At 47.0% G+C, this 27,136-nt stretch overlaps 1 protein-coding gene across 7 annotated transcripts in view; it reads right to left on the minus strand.

Annotated features, from left to right (window-relative positions):
* The window catches only part of LOC116938531 (semaphorin-4B-like), a 185,057-nt gene that overhangs the window by 104,271 nt on the left and 53,650 nt on the right, over positions 1-27,136 (minus strand). For 3 of the 7 annotated variants that reach the window (XM_032945722.2, XM_032945762.2, XM_076065886.1), the window contains exon 2: positions 9,107-9,204. The exons of 1 other annotated variant lie outside the window; for it this stretch is intronic. The gene's annotated coding sequence lies outside the window, so the exon portion shown is untranslated. Of the gene's footprint in view, positions 1-9,106; positions 9,205-9,401; positions 10,547-14,033; positions 14,322-27,136 lie in introns of those variants that run through there. 3 more of the 7 variants (XM_032945742.2, XM_032945781.2, XM_032945753.2) reach the window with 2 other exon arrangements.

Consider the following 27,136-nt stretch of genomic DNA (forward strand, 5'->3'; position numbering starts at 1 on the left):
AGGTTGGCTATAAACAGACTTTCCGTCCAACCATCCCGCGACAACTGATCGAGATTTCCGAAACAAATATCCGTAGCGCCTACACCACGCCGCAGCAAATATTATTGCACCGCTGCCGTGTAGGGTGTCCTTCTTTCATCCCGTTCCACCAAACGCTCCATCATCACCACTGGCACAGGTGTCCAGGAAAAGAAAAAAAAACCCCATCCATCCATGCCGATAAATGTCTGGACTGAATTTACTGCCAGTAGTATAAAACATTTTACGAGGTATTTGCCAAACTTAAATGAGGTCGGGCATCAAGAGGTTTATCGGCCAGAACTGAAGTGACTGCGCGCACCACCACTACCCGTGGGGGTGGCACAAAATGTCCTGTGTTTGCGCACTCCCTCGTGACCTTTGCTAACAACACTCAGTGAGTGGCAGAGAGGTGGCGCTTGGTTAGCTCACGGGGGCCCAATGCTCATGTCGCAGCACTAAGCCCGAGGCCTCAAAAAACGTCCCGATTTTGGCCGGGATAATCCCGATTGCAAATAGGATATCCTGGTGCCTCTGAAGCGTTTGCTACAAATCTGGATTTTTTCCAAGTTTAAAATGTACTGCCTTCACACTGAACTAATGGTAAAGGTCAATGGGCACGGTTTACTGAACCAGTGGGTGTGATTGGCAGAGAAGTAGATGTGGCATGTGACCGGTCTTCTTTTTTCGTATGGCTAATGTACATGCAGCAAACCGGGGCTAATACGACAGAGAGCGAGGCCATATAAGCGGGACTTGGACCACGATAGAGTTATGTAAAAGATAGCTAGGGCTAAAAGACAGAGGGGCTGTTAGCTCACCACGTGTCCCGGTTGAGCCTCTCAAGTTTGGAGGCCTTAATTGAGCCGGCACAATTGAGATATTTGGTTAAAACCTGAGAAGCTTACTCGTGATTCAATTCCGAGATGCCAGAATGTAAGATCCCGCAGAGAAAGAAAATATCATATAAATCTGCCACTTCACTTCATTCGATCCAGTGATGACCACTCGCTGTGCACATTAAAATCCACCGAAGTGTTTAAGAATCACCAGAATGGCATCATATTTAAATTGGTAAAACTAATCACCTTCCATAAGCCCAAAGCCAGTATTGGCAGCCAATGTGCCTCTTGAGGCCACTAAATTGTCCTCATAAATGTCAGCCCGCTGTGTTTATTTAAACACCGCCTGCCAAGGCCAATTCAATAAGGACCTCATTTTCACGATTCAGATTAATTCAATACAGAATTCTAATCTATAATGTAATAAAATGTGTATGATAAATGTGACAATAAGATACACATGTAACTTGCACCCCCTTTATCAATCAACTGATGGATGACAGTCTCCCCACACCATGTCAGTTATTTAGGTTGTTCGGACATAATGTTCTTCTGGTCAGTGTGGGTTCGTGAAGGGGGTACGTGCCAGGGTTGGTTCGCATATCGCTTGCCACGGATGTTAGCTATGGCCAAGAATGGAACTTAGGTCGCTGTGTTCGTAGCACAGTGCGCGAACCACTGCACCACTGCTGCACACCAACTTGATAATGTAACCAATCTTGAATAACCAAATCATATTAAGTTGCTCGGTTATTGATATGAATAAAATGTATATATATCACGTGCTACAGCTAATGAGGAAACCCAACAGCCAGAAACGCATGCAGGCCAGAAACGAAACGTTCACTATTTACATCAAAGGTGTTCACTGGCGGCTAATAGCCACCGGCTCTAAACAGTTTTAATGTTTTTAGTTTTTAAATTCCAACATTAATTCCCAGAGAAGTAAAATTTGCCATAGAATCCCAATCATACATTGCACTCACGCACATTGTGTCTTGGTATAAAAATTGCACGGAAACCGCTAAACTATGAGCAGCGGTTGTTCTCTGGAGAGGACTGGCTCCTGTCATAGAAACATGGAGTTTCCACTGCTGCCTGGGGAGAGTAAACTGAGCTATCCATCGCGCCCGCTCACGTAAATTATGAAGCGCTCAAACACTCAACCGCCACAACTGTTGCCTAGCATTGCATGTGTGTTCGAATGAATGTATGTATGCCTGCGTCTTACGAGCAAGTGTATCTCACGCTCTATTATCTTCAATGCGCACGGAGCGCCATGCTCGTCGCTCGGCCCTGGAGACGGCACGACGTCTCGAGCCACGTTGCATTGTTCGCTTTTGCGAAGCTTCGGCGAGAGAGGCAGCCTTTAACGTCAGGGTCCCAATTGCGATGCAAGGCGTGCCTGTGGGACTATAAAGGACCTACCCCGGGGCACAACACGCACATTTGCACATTCTGTACCCGCGGAAATCACACGCGCGCACAGCAAAAAACTCGCTACACAACAAACACACCGACTGTCCTGTGCCAGCGAGGCCACCAACTCAGCCTTCAGGAAGCGCGGGACACACCGATGCCACGCGAGCAATGGAACAATGCCAGTCTCATCGTCTCCTGCAAAGTCACTCGGGACCAAGGGCACAAGAAATCATCGGGGGTGGGGGGGTGGGGGGACAGCTTTATTTTTTTTACAAAAATGTTGTCGGTCGCTTTGAAAGCGAATGCAATGACGTAAGGGAGGGCCTTGTGGATTTATGGACTGGCCATGCAGGCGAACGACAGGCGAACGTCCGTGATCACGCATAACATTCCGAGTAATACAGTTCAATGTGTCTCAAATTGCCGTGCAAACGTAACAGGAGAGGTTTTATTTGACATCGAAGTGCGGGAGATGGGTGGGAGGGGATGGTGATTCGGGAAAGTGGAAATGTTTTTTTATTTAATCAAAAGATACGTTCAGTTGGGGGTCAACAAAGAGGACAGTCAGAGAAGAAAATCGACAATGCTGCTGCGATGAGAAGCAGCGTTGATAGCGAGACAAAGGCACTCACAGGTAGGGAAGGCGAACGTTTGAAGTCTGCGATTCAGAATCAGAAATCTTGATTTATCCTGGGGATTGACCAAGAGGAAGGATTTATGCACGCAAGCACCTAGCGCAGCAGTGATGGCTCACGTGATCTGAAGTGGAATGAACATCGCTCACATGCTATGCGGCCAATCAGCTAAGTAATACGATTTGAAGCTTTCGTGACTGCAGGAATCCATACTCTTTGGTTCTTTCGGTAAAGTCACGTAGGTAGAAAGAACCAAAGAGTAAGTAATACGAGAAATCCGAATGCGTCTCTGCAGCAGCGCTGTCATGGAGTGATCTGGGCGGGTCATAATCACGGGGGCATGATCGCCATACGCTTAGCCGTCTCAATCTCTCTCGCCGCCACGGTAGCCACGAGGCAAAGTCGCGCGTGAACTTCGCGAGGAGGCGGGCGGGAGGGGGGGGGCTCGTGCCTTCATTCGTGTCTCCACAACTCGGCGAAGTAAGCTCAACGATACCTCGTAACATTTATAGTGCCGCTAAAACGCAGCTCGGTTTCGCTTTGGCTTAACAACAAAATAAAAAGCAAAAAAACACCACCCCCATCCCCCCCACATGACCCCCCCCCCACCCCTCTCACTCCTCCTTCTCCCCAACATGATTCGTTTCAGTATTCTATTAAACCCATGTGGAGCAGCAGCGCTCACATCCTACTCAGACTGGCATGGTGATAGACACGTAATTAAAGCCAGGAATGCCACTGCGTCAAACAGGACAGTCTCCCGGAGACTCGACTAAATCAGCCCCGTTTTTGATGTGGTCTGAAGCACCGTCTGCTGCTCTCCTGGAGGAACGTTTAAAGTCACTGATCCCGAGATCGTGGCATCGGCCTATCACCGCTTTAGACAAGAGAGCCGCTACAACTGAAGAGGAAGCATTGCGTTAACAAACAAACACACATTTTCAAGCCTATACCAGATATGACTGGTTCAAGTATTTTCCATAGTTAGTGCAACTAACTAATTAGACGAACCAGCAAATATATATTTGAATCAAAGTTAGTTCACTACAAACGATGCATTTTCTGAGGCTCATATAATTCTCAGATTCAGCATTTACTGAATCTGCACTTTAAGGACACTGCAGCCAAGCGCACAGTTTCACATTGCCTCTTGTCAGCTAAAAAGCAATATCTGGTTGCATTCTGTAAGGAAAACAATACAAATTTTGTTGACTAATTCAGCATGGAACTAGGTTTTCCAACCATCTCAAATTTTAGGACTTTCGGGCTATAATGAAACACGTATCACATCACATTTGTAAGAATCAATCGTTTGCAAGTCATATGCATTGTATGTACTGAGTTCATATCCCCCCGGCAGCCACGAGAGATGCGTTTACATTCATGGCATTATTAAGAAAACAGCAATGGATTATTTAATTGAATTAAACATTTTAAACATGACAATTAAAATAAATCCCTAGAAATGTGATTTATGTCATTCTGCACACAAAGTCTCTTAAAATGAGTGCATTTCTCTGTGAATTGCAATTTTTATTAAATTTTATGTGAGTAAACCACGGTTACTTTGTAGATACCGTACATCTGCTGGTTTCCAGCCCTCCCCCCAGAATGAGAAAAGCGTCAGTGTTGATGTCCAGAGCGGGATATCCTGTCTTCGTTCATCAGTAGAAACTATCATTACGAAGATGGTAATCCTTGAACTTGAACAGTTTTCATCCAGCGATGGATGAACAAAATACCTTCTTTTTTCATCACATAAACACCATTACACAGCGGCATATTAAATAAAAGCCAATGTTTTCCCATTTCTAATGTTTTAATAAAACAATGTTACACTGATTATGCAATGGCTGTTGTGTGCCATTAAAGTAACGTATTGTTACTGGGCAGTTACCTAGGCTGCCAAACTCCTCGGTCATTGCTCTCCTATAACCGTCCAAGGGCCATGTGGGGACACTACGACAATGTAAATAGTGGAGCAATGCTTGGCCTTGCTGATCAGTCGTGGTGGGCAGGAAGGAGGGCAGGGGGGCAGTCAAGAGGGCAGGGGGCCGACAGGAGTGCAGGGGGCAGACAGGAGGGCAGACGAGAGGGCAGGGGGCAGGCAGGAGGGCAAGAGGCAATCAGGAGGGTAGGAGGCAGTCAGGAGGGTTGCAGACAGTCAGGAAGGAATGGGGGCAGTTAAGAGGGTTGTAGGCAGTCAGGAGGGTAGGGGGCAGTCAGAAAGGAAGGGCAGACAGGATGGCAGGCAGGAGGGGAAGGAGCAGGCAGGAGGGTAGGGGGCATTCAGGAGGATAGGGGGCAGATGATGGTAGGCAGGAGGGGAGAGGAGGGGGCAGGCAGGAGGGGAGGGAGCAGGTAGGCAGGTAGGGGGCAGGTAGGAGTAAGGCAGGAGGGCAGGCATGAGGGCCGGGGGCAGGCAGGACGGCCGGGGGAAGGAGAGAGGTGCAGGGAAGGTTCCGTCTGTGCAAACAAGACAAAGCAAGCCCCCATCGCTCATCCTGGCACCACGTCAGATCCCTTAACGCGGGAGGAAAGATAGAGCGGCCAGACCCAGGGCCAAACACATTCTCTGCCAAGAGACACACGCGCAAATGTATGCAGACACATACATCTACCCCCACACGCGTGCACACCCACACAGACATACATCTACCCCCACACGCGTGCACACCCACACACACATACATCTACCCCCACACGCGTGCACACACACACACATACGCACACCCACCTACGCTGCCCCCCCCGCTGCTTGTACCAAATGCGCATATTCGCATTCGTACAAGTGAGCCGATACAAATCACAGGTTGGCATTATTTTGTTAGGGCTACTATCATCCCAACACGAATGCGATATCCCCGTTTGGTTCGTTGAAGGTCGTGCGAGATTGTTTGTATTCGTAGTTTTTTTGTTTTAAACGTGGAGCTATTGACCCCTTTCAACTGTGGCCCCCGCTTGCACATCCCAAGCTACTGCTCAAGGATAAAAAAAACATTTTTAACGAAAGAAGACACCGATGTGAGTTATTTTTCTAAACAAAACACGTGAGCCAAATACTCGTCACGAGAACGTTGACCCTGAGGCCCATATCGGTCTACGGTCCTGGAGGCGGCGGCGGCAGCAGCAGATGTCACGTGTGCAAACAGGCTGCGGAAAGTTGAAGAAGCTGGCAGGGCCCTCTTGGCTTCAGGAAAATACAAAGTCCCCTTTCGCTGTAACCGTATTGAAGAAATGTTCAAGGGGGAGGGCGGGGGGGGGGTTATCATTTTAGCAGGAATGTACTGAAACGTAACATTTTATTAACTCGATGAAGACAGTGGCAGCAGCAGCAGCAGTAACAGAAGAAGATTAATTATCATTTGACAAATAATGCTTAGCTGTCAACCCATACGGTTTACCGGTATTTTTGTACAGGGAAATTGAGTGTTCAGGTCCATACGGCGTACAGCCGTTTCAATTTGGGCACATTTGTTTTATCAATTTGTTTGTGTTTCTCCCTTGTGACGGGACTTTGTCAGTTGAACGTTGAGATTTATAGGGGCACGGGGTGACCAATAAGGTCTGAATTGGCCCGTAATAAGGTGGGGCACTGATAAGGGGTTGACAGCTATGAATAATGAGACAACCATCTGTCCACGCAATGTTTTAGATTTTGCTTCTTTAGTGTGTATATGCGCTGCTGCTGCTGCACACCACACACAGAGATTAAGTTAATTACCCCCGTACTCCCTCCATAGACTTTGTAGGCTGTTGGGGTAAATGCTGTTAGCGAGCACCTGTTAATGCCAGCCATACGCACAAGACGATGGGCGTGGCTTATCAATATGCCTGGCAACTCTTTTGTCTCCATATTGTTGACGTTTATATAACTTCACCAGATACTCGTTTAAGACTGAGTCGACCTTCGGGGTGAACCCCAGGACTGGCAGGTAGCATATGCCACTGATGTTGGTCGTGACCAGGAATCCACCCTGGGTTCGTAGGGCAATGCGATAACTAACCACTGCACAGTCGCTCCCCAAGTACACACATTCACAGCCACGTAAGCACGACGACCCCCTCCCCTTGTTTATCCTCATGGACCACGCGACAAGTGTTGTTGTTCGCAAGTAACCGCAATGGTCGGGACCGAGGAAGTCTTGAGACCAACAACAAAGCCTAGGTAGTAATTTTCATTTTGAAAAAAAACATCGGTGGGAGGCCCAGGATAGCTTCGGATGCCACTTGCGCACACATGTTGTGAATGACCAGGAATTGAACCCAGATTGCCGGGATCGTATTTCAGTGTGCTTACCACGATACCACCACTCCCAGAAAGAAAAAAACACTCACAAAGATAAAGACCCCGCCCCCTTATAACCTTAACAGACTGTTAGGGCAAGTGCTGTTAGCGAGCACCTATGAAGGCCGGCACGGCACACGAGGGGGTGGGTGGCCAGCAACCACGCCCGGCCACATTTGTCTCCCCAGTGGCAATGTTTACACACCGTATCAGGTACTCATTTGAGGCTGAGTTGACCTAAAGAAGACCCAGGACTATTTCAGATAATCGTCAATGGTGGCGATGGCGGTTTCCGGCAATTGAACGGTTTGTAGCACAAGCGCGCTAATCGCTGCGCCACCGCTCCCACACATACAAAAGACAAAGATTCCCCATATAGCCTTAACAGACTGTTATGGCAAGTACTGTTAGCGAGCACCTATGAAGGCCGGAACGGTACGCGAGGGGGTGGGTGGCCAGCACCACGCCCGACCCCCTTTGTCTCCCCAGTGGCGATATTTACACACCGCAACAGGATATTCATTTGAGGCTTAGTCGACCTAGGGGATGTCCAGGACCGGTTCAGATAATCGTCACTGGTGTTGGCCACTGTGAGCGGGAATCAAACTCGGGTCACCGGGTTTGCAACGCAGCGAGCTAACCACTACACTACCGCTCCGCACATACATACGCACCACACGTACAGACATGCTCACACGTTAATCTCATTCTTCTCTACCTCCTAAACCCATAAAGGAAATAGCGCCACGTTTTATTGTCCGAGCCACTCGCGATCAAATTTCTGCCCCCCCGCCCGCCGGCCCCGGCTCCTTTATACGTGACCACGGAACAAGCGATCTCTTCACGCTAAATTACTCCACTCCGTCTCACCCAATTACAGCCCAGCGTGCGGACGATGCCAGTGCCCCTTGCGAGCAGACAGAGCCACATCACCCCCGGGTGGCAAAGCAACACCCGTGTCCCATCAACACCCGTGTCCCATCAACACCCGTGTCCCATCAACACCCGTGTCCCATCAACACCCGTGTCCCATCAACACCCGCCAAAGGCGCTGTTCTATAGGCAACGCGATGGGTACAGAAGAGACGGCACGGAGAATCCCCGCAACGTGCCACCGTCTCCTTACTGAGCGCTTGCCTGAGCTGACATTTTATAACGTACCTACTCCTCACAGCACTTTTCATTATAAGATTGAAATAGAATATATATTTTTACAATGTATATATATACAGAAACTCTCACCACCTTCATCACGAGCACTGCCTTTCTTGCAGAATAATGCAAAAGGCTAACATTTTTAGAGAATCGCCGAATTCCACTTGCCAGTGGAGAGAATGTCCCCATTGCCGAAACCACTGCCCAACGATGGATGTTGCACCCCTAAAGCAGCGTTAACGATGAAGGTGGCAAGTTTCATTTTGTTTGTGCTCGTGCGTCAGTGCCAACACATTTTTTTTTTAGCATACACCGCTGTGTTTTCTTTGGTTACATTTGTATATGTTTTTTTAGCAACCCGAGTTGTAATACATTTTAAATAAACAACTGCTCAACTCTGCACGTTCAATTTTTGACGTGTTTATATTACCTGATCGCTATTAAAACAATCAAAGATTTTAGACCTGCCAGAATAAAAAATAAAAAATCATTAAAATATAATTTAAAAAAAGAAAGCAGTACCGGATCACATTGACCGAGCCAATATTAAACGGTATATATAAATAAATAAAAATATCACAACAAGGCTTGCAACCTGTTCTGGAGGGCCGAGTTCCGCGCAACTTAAAGCCGCAGTAAAACAATAAAGATGGCTCGTTGAAGCTGGCTTGCTGCTGCGGTGAGCGGCCGTTTAAAAATGGTACCCGTGGCCTCCTTTTGTTTGTTGATTTTTTTTCTTGTTTTACCTTAATCCTTGCAGCGGGAGTGAAACGGCGCGTCGCTATCTCGCTGCAACGGGCCACGTCACGGCGGGCACAGCGAGCCGGTCCAAGGTCGTCGGCGCCTGCAAAAAGATAACCCACGGGGGCAGGCCAGGAGGTAAAACTATTAAAGCCTTCAAACAGGGGGCAATCCGGAGTCCCGGCTCGTGGCTCAAAGTCTGCAGCCGCAGACCAGGGTTTCGTTGAGACGTACAAAGCCACGCCAATTTGTCTGCGCTGATCAGCGGTGTGCCTTACTCTGTCTCACGGCTCGGCTTACCGGACATCGTTTGATCCAAAGGCGGACGAGTGACGCGGCTAACATCAGTTGACGCTTCGGTTTAGCGCTGGGCGACGTAAAGTTTCGTGATGCTGGTTATTTCGTAATGGAAAGAATAGAACCCCTGCGCCACCCCCGACCCCCAACTTCAGTGTTTGATTTTTTCATCAGATAAACGATATCAGCAGGATCCGCACGCGTGCCTAAAGGCTGTACAGTCCAACTCGTTAAAAACAGGACGTTGTCACTGGGAGCCTAAAGAGCTTACTTAGATTTACTGTAAATGTGTCTCAGGTCTTAGCAGGTAAGCCCTTTGAAGAGGACTCTGCTTGAGCGTGAATGTTGCAGTTGGACCAACGGGCCAGTGAGTAAAAACAAACGAAAGTGAATTCTTTGTACCCCTGGATGTAGTCTAGACTGCTTTAGATGACACATTTACAGAAAATGTCACTCAAGAGGTGGCATTCCACCAGCCGCAAGTCCCACGTCACTTTTCTTTCAAATAATCAATTTGCATCGATCAAATGTAGAAAATAAAAATAAAACTTTCACGAGGCTACATGTGCTTTCAGACTATCGGTAAGTGGATGGCAGGGGTTAGCGTTCATCCCTATTGGATACTCCGTGCCAGAAATAAAAATTCCATATTTCTTTGGCTGGTCACGGTTTACCACTATTGACTTTTGCAAAGTGGGTACAGTACCGATTTTAATCAACCCCAGAGCGATGGTGTGGCAAGTTGACCTCCAATCGGAAAATGTATTCGCAACGTTTAAAGCGTGAGTCAAGCATTCTGTTAGGAGTGCCACCCGAACACGCACATTTGTATAGCTCTTTTGTCAATCTAAAATTAAAAGGCAATTTCAAAACAATGCAGAAACCACGGAATAAAACTAAACGAAAACTATTTTTTACTTTGCCAGGTAGGGCCTACTGATATATAGGTCTTTTATAAGAAGCGAGCTGGCCACAAATGTTGGTTCAACGAACGAAGCGGCTTATCATGTAGACATATATCAGCCTAATACTCTAAACGCGTGTTGATTCTAAATGTGGAGGGAAAAACCAGAGGTCCCGGAGAAAAAAATCCACGTGACCAGGGGGGAGAACACGCGAACTCCAAATATACAACAGGCGTCAGAGTCAAAATCGAACCCACGACCTCCTGTATACCAGGCGAGGTAGTTAACAGCTCGCCACTGTGGCGCCCTGCCGGATCAACTGCCGGATGAAGGCCTCTCCGCACTCCGCCAGTCGCGGAGGCTGTGTGACAGCACAGCACGGCACTTCACCACACCGGTCAGCGCGATTCGAAGGGGGAGTGGGCGGAGGGGGTCGGCGCACGAGTGGTGCATATGTCACACTGACATTAGACGTGGCTGGGAATCCAATCAAGGTCTCCCCCAGGGTTCATTTCGCAGTGCTTGAACCACAGTGCCGCTGCTACACATATATACACACACATACGTGTATAGCCCCCCCCACCCCCCCCCAGCCATGCCGTGTGGATCACTGGGGTTATTTGACCACACTTCACCACGCTGATAGTAGAGTACAACAATGGATTTTGCTGTACCACCACGTAGCCCCGTGTATTTGCTCTATGCCAGTGCTTCTTCACATTTACTACAGCCTTGCACCTTGTTGGTTCTCAATCGTACAATTTTGTTTTATAAAGACATACGTTTGATGAAGCGAAGTTAGCTGTACTCACGTTGCCCGTGTTTAATTCGTGCTTTCGATGATTTACCTTCTAACCAAAAATTCTGGCATGTCTCGCACCCCCAGAAAGGGCGTCTCACACCCCCAGGGGGTGCAGCGTGCATCCCCGGGTTAAGAAGAACCACCGCTCTATATGCAGCCTTAACTGCAGCAGCCTCTGTCACCGTTGAGCTCACAAGCCCGACGTCCCAGCGAGCTCGGCTTAAGCGTGACGCAACCCTCTGTTTGAACAACAGTGCCGTTGCAGCCCGGCCACCACCGCCCACAGTTTGAATGTCAGCGGATAAGTTACGAGGGCGGCAGAGGCAAAAAAAACCGACTCTACGGTTCACCTGGTGCGAGAAAGGTGGCAGCCAAACGCTCCGTTATCGCGGCAAATGATGTCGGCCGCCTGCACCTGCTGACGCATCAGGTCTCACGCCCTTACCGGGTCTGGACGGCGCCTTCTGCCCCTAACCTTGGGGCACCCCCCTGGTAGAAGCCACCAGACACCAGCACAGGGGAGTGAAACGATAGCGCAGATGCATACAGCCAACAGAATGTACCCGATCTCGCCAGATATCACAAGCCAATCGGGGACCTCAGCCTGGTTCGTACTTGGAAGAGGACACTGCCGAGGGTATACCCTGGTGTTGTTGTCGGGCTCGAGTCGCGAGGTGGCCAGGAGATGGCGGTACAGCGATGGCTGCTTGAATCTATCTGGGTGAAATTTCGAGTGCTGTCACTTCGTGCGTGTGGATTTTCTGAGTACCGTATTCCAGGTGTCCTCCCACATGCCAAACATTCGTGAACGGAATTCAATGCGGGTCCTTCCTGACAAAGATGGTGTCTCGAAATTCCGCTAAGGCTTTCCTGGCTAAATGAAGGACATTGTTATTTTCACCATTAAATGTTGTTTGCTACCAAGTGGCGGGGCTTGTAGCAACAGATGAGTTTGTGTACAGGTATAACGCTTCAACATCAGCAGAGTCAGTCCCTTGTGGGAGGAACCACCCGGCGTGTTTTCACGTTGTACCGAGCGTTGTTCGGCTCATGGAGCTCCCGGCACGTGGGACGAAACGTCAGACTTCGAGCCGAACGTCACGCGAGACAGCCTCCCCCGCCACCCCGGAAAACGCAACGGAGATCCATACAAAGCATGCCCGCAAAAACCTGCGCGGTAAACAGCAGCACACAGCCGAGCTGCTTGCAGTGTTGTCGGGGAGTCTAACAAAGTGCAACTCTTCCACCCAATGTGCCAATTATAGCAGCGTTAGCCACACCGCTGTTGCAGTAAGTGCTGCCCTCAAATTAAAAATAGTGGTGGCAGTTATGTAAACTCAACTTTTTTTTAATTCCTCCAACGGAGTTAGCAGTAGCAGCAGCTGTACTTTTGAAATCTTTAGCCAAACAGGGTCAAGTTAAGCCCAGCGTTGCGCAATGGCCCCCTGAGGGCCCACTCATTCTTGACCTTTGCACAACAGTCGTTGTGGGAAATAACCTTTTCAGAAGCAAATTGTCAGGCGCGGCGCACTCAAACGTGCACTCTGGGTAGAACGTCATTATTTGGACCCTTTAAATTGTAGCGGCTACGGCCACTGCAAAGTCACACCGATTAAAATAGACCTCGCAAACGCGTGCCTATGCAAGTGCTTGAGCATGTCACTGTACAGCCCTCTTGTCAATCCACTGCTGGATGAGGGCATTCTGACGCCTGTGTGGTTCACAAGGGTTATTTGGACATATTCACTCCGCTGGTGACTCTGCCAGTGAGGTACGGCTTGGTGAAGCTCCGAGCAGTCGACGTGTGAGCACAATATAGTAGTAGTAGTGCAACAATGGATGTTGCTGCACTGCCCTATACTGCCCGCCGCGTAGGCCCTGAACCTAACACTATTTGTGCATGGTGGTCACCCATCCAGGCGCTGTCCAGACTCAAACCCTGCCTGGCTTCCGCCGAGATCTGATGACATTGGGTGCATTCCGCAATGATTTATTCACATATATTATATGCAATTTAATTGAATATCGCATATTGCACACATGTTTAAAAGGTGAATTAATATCAAGTTAACATGTCAGTGCACTCATAGACAAGCATAATGTAAATATATATAAAATGTACACACGTCATCTCTTGAATTCATGTACCAAACTATCTTTGCGTCAAGTCACGCATTATGTGTTCATCAATTACGCGATAAAAATGTATTCGGGTACACCGAACATTGTCAGGAAAATATTCACTCAAATATTATAGCTCTTTCTCCCTTCACGAAAATACGTTATTAATCTGCAGTGGGGGGGGGGGGGGGGCTGGAATATATTTGCTGAAGCATTGCAACAACATAATTGTGATGATTTGAATGAACGTTACCCGTTTCAGAGTTATTCAGCTTCTAAAACATCGTACACAAAGCGTGTGCAATTATGTCCAGCGGTGGGGGGTAATGCATTATCAGAAATCCAATTACAAAAAGCAATAACGTGTATTAGTAATATGATGCTATTGGGGGTGTTTTTTATTCCCAGTGTGGAATCAAATTACCGACACTTAGCATGCACCGAGTAATTCGATTTTACAATAATATTCATTTTTAAACGACGAGTCTGTAGCAGCTTGGATTAACGTGAGGACAACAGAAGCCGATTGCTTTCATTCATGCTACAAAGCCTACAGTCACGGTATAACATTATGAATGCCAAAGTTAAATTAAATACCATATATTTTTTTACTAGTAATCACGAGAATAATCGAGTGATAATATTATCGGACGAGGTCTACTTTAAAAATACCAAACAAGCAATTCCGTTGCATTATTTCTAAATCTCTCTTCCGTAATTAGAGAATATAATGCTCTTCATAAGTCAATCTCTCCGCACTGCGATACCGCGGCTACAATTTCACACTTTGACACCGTTCCAGCGTACCTCGGGTATTTCACAGCGCGGTAGTCGCTTCCGACAGCAGCCCCAAGCACCGTCGCCACAACCTCCGATGGCCAAAGCTCTCACGCGTGGAAGGAGCAGCGCGCGTGGTGGTTTCCACTGCCCCAGAACGCTCCAAGAATAAACATCCTCCTACGAACCCCACGGCTACTCAGAAGACCGCGTGTACACACACCGCGCGCGCACAAAGCCGCGCGCGTGCGCGTGGAAAACGCAGCTGCTGCCACGGAACACAGCGCCCCGTGGGTCAGGTGACCCTGGCAATGGCTCGCATGCCCACTCCTTAAAGCTACGTGAGAATGATGAGAGGGGGGGGGGGTGGAAAGGGGGGGGGGGCGCTTGTACTTTAACGCCGAGGGACGGCACAATGTGAAGGAACCACCGCGGATGTCGACTTGTTTACGGAACGTTCTCCTCGTCCTTTGGTGGCGACTGTTTGCACACCGCGGTTAAGCGCTCAGACAATGATGACAGCATGAGAACGCTGGGGAAACATCGCGAACGCGGGCCTGTCATTACGGGCGTTTTGTAAAGTCGGTTGGGTCATCTCGGTCTAAAGGAGGAAAGAGTCTGCGTACGCATAATTTGCTCTCGCTATTCCGAGCACTTTGCTTCTCCATAACCAATGGGACTCGGTTGCGTGTTGCTGTCATAGCTCACGGCCATTATTTTGCGAAGCTTTCGGTGGTGCTTGCTTTGTTACCACACAGGGGTTAACCAAACGCGAGTGGATAGTCGCAGCATCACATGGAGAGGAGGAAGGAGTGAGTTGAGCCATGGTTTGTTGTGAGCGCACAAATATACAGCACTGTGGTGTTTTGCCACGGGACTGAACTGCTATCCCAGTTCAAGTTTTAAAGTTGATGTTGTTTAACCGGGCAACTCTTGAAGAGGCAAGGATAGAAGTGCCATTGGTGAGAATGGGCTCGGGTCACCAAAATGGCAAAAAGCCAAACAATTGGTGCAATGAAGCAAATAGAAATCAGAACAAAAAACGAGCGTCACGTGAGAAATCGAAAATATTTGACAAAGAGAATTGAACGTTGAACAATCAAATCCCCCCCCCCCCCAGCGCCAGTTGACTTGGGAATAATATTTGTAGGTTGATCATAGTACAATTAAAATTAAGTGACAGACATATTAAGCGGATGTAAGGTGCCGAGTGGACTCGTATGTAAACAGAGAGGGAAGGTAACACAGTGCACCTGTACAAATACCGCATTTCAAACAAGTCATAACTCATTCGCTTGACTCCTCTACCTTGGTAACTTTTAATATTGTTTGGTCACATCGACCCATAGGGCAAGTGCAAAGCCGAGCTCGGGTCCTCATCAACCGCTGAAGCGATTTGCCCCAAGTTGACAAAATTCTATCCCCAGAGCCTGAGTAACAGAAAATGATCGTAAAATCTGTCACGGAGCCAGCGAGTAATTTATTTAGGAAATTGCCAACGTGTTCCTCTCGGCCGTGAAGTGGATGTCAAAGACTGCGTGACATCGTTTGCAAGAGTATGTCACTGTGTCACAATGTCTTCCCCTAAATTCCACATTTGAACATTCAAAGTGTCCCCCCGTTTAAATCAAGCATGACGCGGTTCCCATTTCCGTTGCCAGCCCTGAGTCAGTGGTAAAAATTATACACTGCTATGGCAGGAATGAACAACATTAAATCGTGCTACTGCATTGGCAGTGGTACACAAACACAAATAACTAAGCTCAACGCCTTAATCAATAAAAGTGCCCTAAAGAGACACAATTATATAACGGGCATTGGTTTGGGCAACGGCCTTTTATCGTGCATGAGATAATCATGAGTGTTGTTTATGGGAATATAAATAAAATAAATTAGCAGACAATATTGTCAACATCATATATCTGCGTCTCCATACAAAAATAAAAATAAGTTCTTACACAACCCATCGGTCCCGACGGCCTTCTGGGATTAAAAATGTTCAGCTGCGTTTATTCAGTAAAAGCAAGTTCGGGACCGATTGTGACATACACTGTCTCGTTAGCAGTCAAGTCTGCTTGAATCAATGCTGATGAACTGCCAGATGTTATATGCGAGGACCCTTTAAGATACAGATGCATATGTTTGAGATATATTGATAGATGTTTCATAGGAGAGGTTATTTCTGCTATGAAATACCAAAGTGGTATCCATTTATCGACTAAAGATGAATGATGGACTTGAACTGACCACCGATCCAAATTTGAATCTACAAATATTATAAACAAAATTGGACAAAATTATCAACTGTGCATACGTAACTATGGTTATAAAGACCTCCATAGTAGTAGAATTCATGGACATTCATGAATTCTCATCTGGCCATATGATAGGCAATGATTGATCAATTTCTCAGTGAACAGATAAGCAACTATGAGTCAATATGCCTTCAGAACCAATGTTTTCTATCCACATTGACTCAATCAGACAAACTCTCTCAACTGTGTTGAGTCTCATCAGTAGCATCAGGAAAATTCTGCCAAGTTGCCTGATATGTCAGGAAAGAGCTCTCCAGAAAAGCTATGGGGCTGTTCCTTGCTAAACAATAAAATTGTACAAACACATTATGTAATATGGAGGGTGATGAATAATTTTAAAAAAATCACAACAAGTAATTTTACAGCCTTTGTCAAATCCATTGCTGGATGAAGGCCTCCTTACACAGTGTCAGACACTTGGGTTATTTGTCCAGACTTCAAACTGAGACTCAAACGGTCAAAACTGACCCAAGTATGGCTGCTTGTTTAAAACACATTACTCTGTAAAACAATGATCTGGAAGTGGCAAACGTCGTGGAATAAAGTGTTATTTGTATTATTTTTGAAGGGGAAATCTATTTTTACATGGGAGATGCGAGCATTTTCTGTTTATCGATGTGTCACCTAGTATCTTCGCCGGCGCATACAGAGCTGTGATTATATCCCATTGGCAACTCGTGTTGTATAATTTGTTACCGTAGCACTACAACAAGCAGTCTGCTACAAGGGTTGTTGCTACCACTGGCCCAAGCAAGCGAGCAAACAAACACAATGCCGTACATTTTGTACTGCCTCTATATAAACATGGTTATGGAAATTTTCTCGAGATTTCTTTAATCGAAATATCATGATTTTCCTCCAAGCAAATACCACAAGCTATTCAATGCCTCTGTGTACACTGGACATAATGCAGCCTTTGAGATGAAGCATTCATCAGCATGATAGAGCATGTTACATTACCATACACCACTGGCACAATTCCTCATTCAGGCCAGCCCTCCGGGCTCAGCGTGACCACAGTTTTGGACCATCCTTGGTCCAGCATTCACAACAAGGCAAATAGAACTCCCCCCCCCCCCCCCAACATTCTTATTGGCGATGGCTGATGGTCCTTGCTATTCCATTTATATTCATTTCTTGCTCTTGGCTCCAGCATTTGAAGCATCTGTTGCATTTAAAGTCGAGTCAAAGTGTCCCCAGGATCAAATTGAACGTCGGTCAGTGCCTACCTTCACTGCAAGCAAGTAGTGGAAATTCCACATTCCCATAGCTGGTGGACGGGGTGAACAGTGCATCCTGAAAATAATTGCCATTGAATGTCTACGCAAATGGTACATATTTTATCGACAACGAAGGGATGATGGATCCGGTTGGCTGCCGACCGAAATTTAACCTCTCAACTTTGAGATGGGGAGGCAGGAACCCTAACCAGAGTATGTACACATTTTCAGCACTTAAAACCAGAAAACAAATAACGTGACCTTCTCAATATCATGTCAAGTTCGGGAAATGTAATGTTACTTTCATTAAGTTAAGCCAAGTTTAATTTCCGCTTTGGATGTCATATATGAGTAATCGTAAATATTGAGAGAACGTTCAATCGTATGTGCAGTTGCTTGGAACGAACGCTTGTTGAACTCAAGCTCATAGTTTGGTGCCTTTTTGTCAATGTTCAAAATCTATGACTGCATGCCAATCAATGAAGCACGTTTAATTTAACTAAGATTGTAGTATTTAAAAGTAATGTTGAACAGCACACAAATGCATGTTTAACTTGGCGGTGGCAGGGAATCAATTTGAAATCAATTATCTGGAGCAGACGGACAACAAAGACAAAGATCCCCCGTATAACCTTAACAGACTGTTGGGGCAAAGTGCTGTCAGGGATCACCTATGAAGGCCGGCACGGTACACGAGGGGTTGGGTGGACAGCAGCACACCCGACCGCCTTTGTCTCGAGCCTCAGACGGCCAACACACACACAGATCTCTGCTCGTACAACGTGAGCCGTATTGACCCGGTGCCTGCTAAACACCTCGGGGTTCGTTTACCTGGCAATCACTCAAACACGTTTTCATTTAAACGAAGCCATTTCCGTAAACCACTAAGTAATTGCCGATCGATTTGAACCAATTTGCAATTTCCCTTCACTCATGATGAAAATTGGGCGGCCACGAATGAAACATCAGCTGGGAAATTACTTCCCACAAGAAAAGTCTAAGCATAAAACTGCAAACACATCTCCACGTAATCCCCCCCCCCTCCCACATTGCCCCCCCTCCACGTCCCCCCCCCCCCCCACATTGCCCCCTCCACGTCCCCCCCCCCGAATTGTCCCCCCCCTGCCTCCACGTCCCCCCCTCCCACATTGCCCCCCCTCCACGTCCCCCCCCACATTGCCTCCCCCTCCACGTCCCCCCCTCCCACATTGCCCCCCCTCCACGTCCCCCCCCACATTGCCCCCCTCCACGTCCCCCCCCCGAATTGTCCCCCCCCTGCCTCCACGTCCCCCCCTCCCACATTGCCCCCCCTCCACGTCCCCCCCCCACATTGCCCCCCCTCCACGTCCCCCCCCACATTGCCCCCCCTACGTCCCCCTCCCTACGTCCCCCCCCCACATTTCCCCCCTCCACGTCCCCCCCCCAAAATTGCCCCCCCTCCACGTCCTCCCCCGCCACATTGCCCCCCCTCCACGCCCCCCCCACATTGCCCCCAAGTCCCCCTCCCCACATTGCCCCCCCCTCCACGCCCCCCCCCCCCCCCAGGTTTGGTCTCAGTGTCTCATCGCCGATCTGGATCATTAATCCAGGCACCTCGGTTCCCTTTGACAGAGGTGGTGTCAACAGCAAGAACGATTTTGTTGTTATATCTTTCCTTTTTACTCCCAAACAACGTGAGAATAACTTGATTGTGATCTCCACCAAATTCAATTTGTTTTCATTTGGCTTGTCAAAACAAAAGAAGCGCCCGATGATAAGCACACTTGTTGGCGACTAGCTACACGCGACTTAATAACACGTTACGAAAATTGTCGTGGGTGTATTTTTTGGCGCTCACGTATGTAATGAAGTAATAAAGCTAGCGATATTTGCCACGTTTAAAATAATACTTCAGCAAATAAGAAGAATTCCACTTTGGCGCAAAAAACACATTCCAACGGTCTGTGGTAACTGCAAAATAATAAATGCCACATCATGAAAAAATGGAAGCCTGATCGCGCGATTAAAATATTTATGAAAAATAAACCAATGAGACGTCTCGAGTGAAAACATCGCCCTGAGTGCGTCATTAATATCCTTAAGACTACCACAAATAAAACATTGTTACATTTTTCAACACTTTCGTCTGTCTTCACTGCTTACGTTATACTTAAAAAAAGAGTACGCGGTGGCATAACACCACAAACTACTCTTGAGAAAAGCTTGGGCAGCAGCTACACAGGTGCAGCTGTGCTCCATTCATTGAGGTCGCAACCCACGCCTTTGGCTTACCAATGGCACCATGCATTCTGTCGCTGACCCACGGCTCACGATGACGTTACTGATGGACGCCGAGCCCGGTATTGTAACATTGTCACCGAGTGGTCGCATTTTTTGCATTGTACCCCGTTACCAATAGGGACAATTGCTCCGGATGGAGAAGCTCCGGATTCGCACGTCGGTCATCTCACAGCTGTTGTGTCTCTGTGTTTGCAGACACACAGAGAGAGAGAGTCCTATATTTACTCGAGAAGGTAGACAGGTTTTGGTGGTGGCTGATGTCACATGATAAACTTGGTGTCCATGCAATCACGGCATGCCGTTTGTTTCGTTGACTTTCTGTCTGCAATCGGTATAAGGCAGATCGATGACAGTAAAGCTTACACAAATTTTCACCGTTTTACATGTTGGCATCCCATTAAGCGACCGGAAGCCTGTTGTTTATATAAGTCAAATAACTGTATGCTTTGTGTGCGTGCCAGTGAGTACAAGAAAATCAATGTCCATCGGTGCCGTGGTGGAAAAAAAAAACATCGTTGAAAAAAGCAATCCTTATTTTAAAATGGCATCTATTTGCGTTACATCCTGCAATTAATTAAGAGCACTTTTAGACGACCGACTCACTCGTCTCAGCCGACATGGACAAATTAGAGCCAAGTAGAGGTTGCATCACGTAATCGTCCTCAAGTGTACCGAGGGAAATTGAGACCATGGCAGAATGTATATAACGGCATACCTCAAAATGTTGGGATGGTCAGCAGAGGTATACGAACACAACATCGGACATTGTAATTTTAAAAACCTCGGATATTAATGTGAGACATTGTTTGGTGAATGGCGTGTCATTAAAAAAATAAATCTCCATAATGTTAATTTCATCAGTTTTTGTTTATTATGCGAATTAGACCAAGCAGTGGGACAATGAAAGGAAGCCATTTCAACTTGTTATTTCTACTCGCGCTCATCCCACGCAGTCGAATGGAAGTTGGTGGAGCCGCCGCCAAAATATCTCTCCAATTTGAATATGTTAATTAATATGTTAATTAATATGTTAATTAATATGTTAATTAATGCATGCGGGGAGCATTGGCGGAGTGGTTGTCGCAGTCGCCGTGAACCCCGTGTCGCCTTCTCGGCCACGGCTAACATCGATGGCGAGTGATATCTGAAATTACCCAGGGTACACCCCCCCCCCCCCGCCATGTCCCCCTACAAACTTTACCAACCGGCACACACACCACCATGTATCAAAGCACTGAACACATCCACTTACCATTGCTTCTTAGAACATCTTCAATCGTGTGTGTGTGTTGTGGCCTATAATTATTTTTTTCATGCTCTCATGGTTTTACGGAGATCTGTGGATTCTATCTTTTGGTTGACATGTTCATCCCTTTTAATATCTCTCCGTTGCTTCGGCGTGCTATGAGGGGTTTCAGGTTAACGCATCTTCTCCGTTTCCTTTACTATCACTTTGCCTCCCACTTTCAGGATACTGCCCATTTCATTTCTAGTTGTTTCACTCATTGATGTGGTAACATAAATTTTATATTTTTTCTTTCTTCAGGAATGTGACAAATGTCCTCCTCTATGGTTCCTCACTCCTACCCCAAATATTCCAAACACCCTCTCATCTCTGCACCCTTTATCTAGCTTTGATATTCGCTTACCCATTATCACGTTGTAATGTGTGTTGCCCTCATTTAGAGGTCGATACAATAATTTCACACATTTGGACTACTTTAAAATTTTCACTGCTTGCTATTGAAACATACCTTTAAATGATGTTTAATGTGTAGTGGTTGAAGGAAGCCTTAGTGTTAGTTGAGCATGTACGTATGTAGGTTGAACTTTCGCACCGTACGTAGCCAACCGTGCTAATCGGGTGTGTGGGGGAGGGATAACAAGCTAAACACAAAACGCAGGTCTAAATAAATTAGTTATCAATTTAGATTTTAAAGTGCATAACTCCAGTGGATTCCTAATATCGGAAGGAAGAGCGTTCCAGACGGCCACTGAAGCGCATCCGAAAGCACGCGATGCAGTGACCGTCTTTGTTTCGATGGTTAGCCAAAAGCCGCTGTGAGGATGGAGCAACTCTATCCGAAGTTATCTTGAATCCCTAGCATTATATGTTTGAGTTCCACTCCTCTATAAATACTGCCAACTTTCAGACGAGCACAATTGATATAAAACCAAATAATTAAAGTTGACAAGCAAACTAGAGAGAAAATCAATTATCAGCATGTTCATAATAATTTTCATTTATCACAGGTATGATTAATCTCCTGCGATCTTAGCTCGGTCAATACTCTAAATCATAATGCTAACCCCGTGAACTTTGCTGATTATACGTTTCAACGTTCCCTTAAATAATCAAGTAACCAAATAAAAACATTACAGCTAAAATCCACGTATATAAAACAACATGCACTGCCATATTCACACTGCGATGCAGGCATCGGTGGCCTTGTACTGCCATGAGGAAGTAAGGAGAAGCTGAGGCCGTCACGGCATGGGGTGGCATCAGGACACAAAAAAGTTGCAGCGCTGCAATTTCTTTCTCACACCACTGCTTGAAGGAAAGGACTCCACTCGCGAAATCGCTCGAGAGTCACTCTTAGAGGAGTATACTCTTCCACGCTTGCCACACGTCTTGGGCGAGTTGGGAGTACCCACACTTTACCCCGCCATACGCGACCTGCTCGTCGACTAGCTGTGGTTGTACCCATTTAACCTGCTGGGTGGACAGAGGTGGGCCGGATTGATGGTGTCGAGAAATGAACTACCTCGCCTGGTATGTAGGAGGCCGTGGGTGCAATCTCAACCTTGATACCTGCTATGTATATTTTGGAGTTTGCGGTGTCTCTTTCCCCCGTGGTCGCGTGGATTTTTCTCCGCGTCCTCCGGTTTTTCCCTCCACATTTAGAATCAACATCACGCCTTTGGCATATTTGACTGATATAAATTTCCACATGATCATAAGCCACTTCGTTGAGCTATCATTTGTGCCCCCCCCACGCCCTGGATTGTTGGTCCAGTGTGGTCACCATCACACACCACGGCAGCATCCCGAACAGCATGAGGATTTAAATGAAAGAGAAGAGCAACAACAACAAAACCCCCAACGTAGGTCGACAGGAAGCCGTGACCAGAGGATGTAAAGCGTGGAAGATGCTCGCTCGTTCGTCCAGCCTCGGCATCAGCTGCCACGCGACGACGGACAACGGAAGAAGCACATGGAGGTGTCCATCGTGACAAGGCGCGCACACTCTTGTGTTATCCCTGGGAGCTGCCGCACGTGAGTTTATCGACAGGTACCCTTGAACGTAATGTTGCAACGTGGCGCGCTGCGCTCGTTTGCTTCGTCAAGGGCGATGTGAATGAACAAACACCGTTTTTTCTTGATTTTTTTTTGCTGCAAGTCAAACAATGCTCTTGCATCACGAAAGGGGGACAAGGCGCAGACTGCCAGTTCGGCTCAACCTTTGCGCTCCTTTGCGAGGCGGCTGCCTGGCTGATCGAGTTATCAGCCATATAAACCCTCCTTAGACAATTGCGCTCCCTCTGTTGATTGACAACATAATGGCGATACAAACCAAAGAGGTTAACCCATCTTCACCACGTGGAACACACGAGCAGACACGCGCAACATTTGCCACAAAAAATACAAAGATCCCCCGTCCCGTATTAACTGTGGGGGCAAGTGCTGTCAGCGAGTACCTATGAAGGCCGGAACGGCACACGAGGAGGTGGGTGGCCAACACCACGCCCGGCCGCCTTTGTCTCTCAAGTGGCGATGTTTACACACAGCACCAGGTGCTCATTGGAAGCCGAGTCGACCTAGGGGAGACCCAGGACCGGTGATAATTCGTCACTGGCTGTTGGCCTTGAGCGGGAATCGAACTGCGGTCACCGGGTTCGTAGCGCAGAGCGCTAACCGCTGCGCCACCGCTCCCCACACACGCACATCTGCCAGGCACGCACACACACGCAGCACAACGTACGGGCAACGTATGACACGCGCGAAGCAGCGCATTGTTTGACAAGTGGGAAACTCAATTAGAAAAGTCAGGGAGCGGTGCTGATAAAGCACTGACACACAAATATACTTGAAGGCCCCTTTAAAATAAATAACTAAGGTGGCAACCATCGCAGCAGGCGTGGGTCGCGTTTGTTTCATGTGCCCTGTGTGTGTGTATACCCAAGGTGTCGGCGAGAATCACGTTGCACATGACAGCGGGCGTAATGCGATGTGGTGTTTATTTTTCACGTGGATGCCGATCTCTTTTGCGCTGCTTTTCCAGCAAGAAAGCCATTGGCCTCCAACGGCGACACGCCACCGGCTCCTCACGTTCACAGAATACACAAGCGAGAGCAGCACCCTCAAAGTGGACCTTCGAGGGTTGCAACGTTCACCTTTGAAAGGCACCCTCGGATGAAACGTGCTGCTCTTTAACTTTAACTCTACTCCTTTCCCTAAACAGTTATATCGCTTTAATGTAAAAAAAAAGAAAATCGATTCGGGCCCAACACAGTCCTAGCGACTGACGATGGGCGAAAACATAAACAAAACATCAATAGTCAGAGCGCAGGCGATTTTTTTCAAGGTCTTCGCGACCTCCGTTGAAATCTCTTCTTTGTATGTTGTGCATGTGCTTTTTTTAAAATTTCTCTAAAAGGAACAGTCATTTGCTTTCCAGCGAATCGTTTTGGAGGCAAGCACATTTCTTGGTAATTCAAACCGAGAATTCCGCTGCAACTCGACTCCACGCTCCCGGTGTCGTTGGTGTTTTTACGGTAAAGGGCACGACGAGAGCCTTTGCCTGTGTTTACACAAAAAAAAAACCCCGCAGAATATTAAATAAAGGCGGGTGTATTGTGCAGCTGAAATATTGGTAACTTTGTCGCGGAGACAAGCTCCGTTTCATTTGAGGGCAATCATTGATGCTTTGTGAAAGAGGCTCTGCAGTCTCATCGGGTAGCAGCAATCACGAGGGGGCTCTCGTAAATCACACAACAAGAATGGTTTGTGTAACAGTGCGCTTGATTGTGGTTTTTAAAAAAATAAAAATCCACGTCTTCAAAAACTCTGCTGCGAGTTCAGTGTTTGACCGCACATCCCTCTTAAACTCCGTACATCACCCGTAAACGCCATACATCCCCCTTCAGAGTAGAGGTAAACATCACAGATGGAGACTTGATGGAAAGGCCCATCCCCTGGAGGAGTCTTTCTTATTTAATTATTATTCCATTTTAGAGAGTAAACGCATCCATATTCTTGGTTCGTTCTATCTACGTGACTTTACCGAAAGAACCAAGAATATAAACACATCCCCCCCATCTGTTTTTTTCGTCATTACCCATAACTCACTGGGGCAGCACGTAAAACATTGAGCCCTTTTGCTATTATTTGTGCAAACTCAATGTCGGGCCCCACGGTGTTCAGGAGTGGCTCTTGTCGAAAACATCGGGTTACCCGGTGGTCATTCGTTTAACCTGCCACACTCGGCTGATGAGATTAAATGGAGTCGACACCAGTTCAGAGTTTAACTTGTTGAAACAAATCCTTTCACGGTTTTTTGTTAATGAAAGCTGAAATTTTTGCCAAAATTAAACCCCCATTTTAATTGATCAGTTTGTTTTCTCTTCCTGCAGGCATTTTGGTAACCAGATCGAGACCACCAACTCTTTAGACTCGAGCACGCAGTTGAATAATCACAGGCAGCCGCCATACTCAGACCAATATTGTCGCCAGTGGTGCTGGCCGGCTCAGTGCTCTAATCCCGAGACACCCAACCAGGGGCGCAGTACACTGCGAGTGCCGTGGCCGTCTGCAACACCACCCCCGACTTTTTAGACAAATTTCATCGGTTTATTGAGTTTAAAAAAAAATGCCTTCGTCAATAGGGTTACGAATGCAAATTGTGCCTACGACGGAATCTTTTAAAAATACAGTCGTGCACAAACATTGCAACACAAATGACGTGGGTGGCAGACAATATTCAGTCGCCTTCCAGAAAACACAGGGCGGTCACGCTTCTTGTGGGGAGCGATCGCTTTACTTTGTAATCCTCGCAACCCCCATTGACACACAATCCTACACCAGGGATGATCTCTGCAAGCAAATGGGGGGGGGGGGGGGAAGTCAAAATCCATTTGTTATGGTTAAACTTTCGAAATAGGTTTAAGACCAGATTTAGGACTGGATTCAGTGAATGCACTCAAGAAGCACAATTGATTCTGAAACACACCCAGAACGAGGCGCGATATGCCCACGTCAATACCTTCGATAACAATCATCATGAATTATTATGGAAGATTTTCCTCCACCCTTCCTGGTTGAAAATGACTCATCCTTGTCAGTAAGCTACTTTGTTCACCACGATAGCGTCAGCATTTGTTTTCAAGAGCAAGTTGTGACACACGCACACACGCACACGCCTCGACATAGCCACCACGACGGACAATTATTTCCCTGGCTGGCTTTATAGAACACACGGGGCAAGTGCTGTTATTGAGAACCTTACTGTTGCAGGCATAGCACACAAGGTGTGGCCAACATACTTGTGTTTAAACTTCGCGTCTCAGGCTGAATCGAGCTTTCAGTAACAGCTTGGCAATAATGTTCCGCATGTCCAAGAATTTAACCTAGGTCGCCAGGATTTTAGAGCAGCGTACTAACAACTGCGCCCACACTACTCACCACTGCCAACAAACCACAACTTGCACCTGTACATACACTCACCGCAAAGACAAAGATTCCCCATATCGCCTTAACAAAGTTTTGGGGCAAGTGCTGTTAGCGGGCATCTTTGGTGTGTGGACAGCACCACCTTTGTCTCCCCAGTGGCGATGTTCACACACCACACCAGGTACTTATTTAAGGCTGAGTTGATATAGGGGAGACCTAGATTCGGTTCAGATAATCGTCACCGCAAAGACAAGGGGACAAGGATCACCCGGATAGCCTTAAGAGGTAGTTGGGGGAAGTTTCAGTTTTTTTATTTTATTTCAGTTTATTTATTTTGGTATAGCCCTGTGAGCCATTCGGCTCTCGAATCGGGTGCAACCACAACCAACAAAAAAACTAAAACACGAACAAGAAAAACATCTTAAAGTGACTATGTGACTTGTGCAAACAGAAAATCCATGAAAAAACAGCAAAATATTCCTGAAAAAAGCACCGTACACCAACGCTGTGTGCAAAAAATCCCAGTGGGATGTAAGTCAAACAACAATCACAAGAAAACTTAGATTAAGGCCATCAGTCTAACTCTGGACTACAACAAAACAAACATGTCAAAACCAAAAAACGTTTTCGAAATCACCAAAAAAT

This window comes from Petromyzon marinus, chromosome 1 (assembly GCF_048934315.1).
Source record: "Petromyzon marinus isolate PM22_M1 ecotype Great Lakes invasive population chromosome 1, UKy_Petmar_22M1.pri1.0, whole genome shotgun sequence".
NCBI lineage: Eukaryota > Metazoa > Chordata > Hyperoartia > Petromyzontiformes > Petromyzontidae > Petromyzon > Petromyzon marinus.